We start from the raw sequence: 652 nt of genomic DNA, 5'->3' as shown, positions 1-652 counted from the left end.
AGTAAGACAACACAGAAAGAAATACAAAGAACTTGTACTTTTTCTTCAAACAAACTCAATTGGATATAAATGGCTATTTCCAGAAGGCGTAACGTTTAAGATCAAGGATAAAAAAGAAAAGATTGACTCTGTTCTGAAAGATCAAGAATTCCTAAGGGATCAGCTGGGAAGATCAGAGGACGAGAAAAAAGAAGAGGACAGCAGGTCCAGTGGCGAGCTGGAAACTGGTTCTTCCGGAGAGGACTCTCTGTCTGAGCAAGGGGCAGCAGCTCCAAAAAGTCCTTATAAGTTGCGGAAGAGAAGGGAAAAGAAGAAGTAAGGCTGAAGGACTCTGAATTGTGCCTTTGAGAACTCTGGTTTTGGGATGATTGGGGGTACTGTTACTAGACAGTTAAATTTAAACTCTAAGGGAAAAGGGCTATAAATGTTTGACTCAGTTTATAAAGGGATCAACGATGAGAAGACTTGATGTATCTAAGCTAGTTGGAGGATCTCCTCTCTTGGGTTTTTAGTTAGTAGTGGGTTCTTTACTTTCTCCTGTATATGTAGGGAAGGGGAAACCTTCCCTTCTTTTCTGTTGTAGTTTTTGTAGTGGATAAAAATCAATAAAAAATCCCCACCGGGGGCTTAAAAAAAAGAAAAAAGAACCTGA

General features: G+C 39.7%; 1 protein-coding gene across 1 annotated transcript in view; it reads left to right on the top strand.

Moving 5' to 3' along the window:
• FARS2 (phenylalanyl-tRNA synthetase 2, mitochondrial) overlaps window positions 1–652 on the top strand; it is a 265,280-nt gene that overhangs the window by 114,234 nt on the left and 150,394 nt on the right. The window lies entirely within an intron of this gene.

The sequence above is a fragment of the Gekko japonicus genome, unplaced genomic scaffold (genome assembly GCF_001447785.1).
Source record: "Gekko japonicus isolate JY-2015 unplaced genomic scaffold, Gekko_japonicus_V1.1 scaffold366, whole genome shotgun sequence".
Lineage (NCBI taxonomy): Eukaryota > Metazoa > Chordata > Lepidosauria > Squamata > Gekkonidae > Gekko > Gekko japonicus.
Note: the sequence above shows the minus strand (reverse complement) of the source record. Positions and strands in the feature narration are given on the sequence as shown.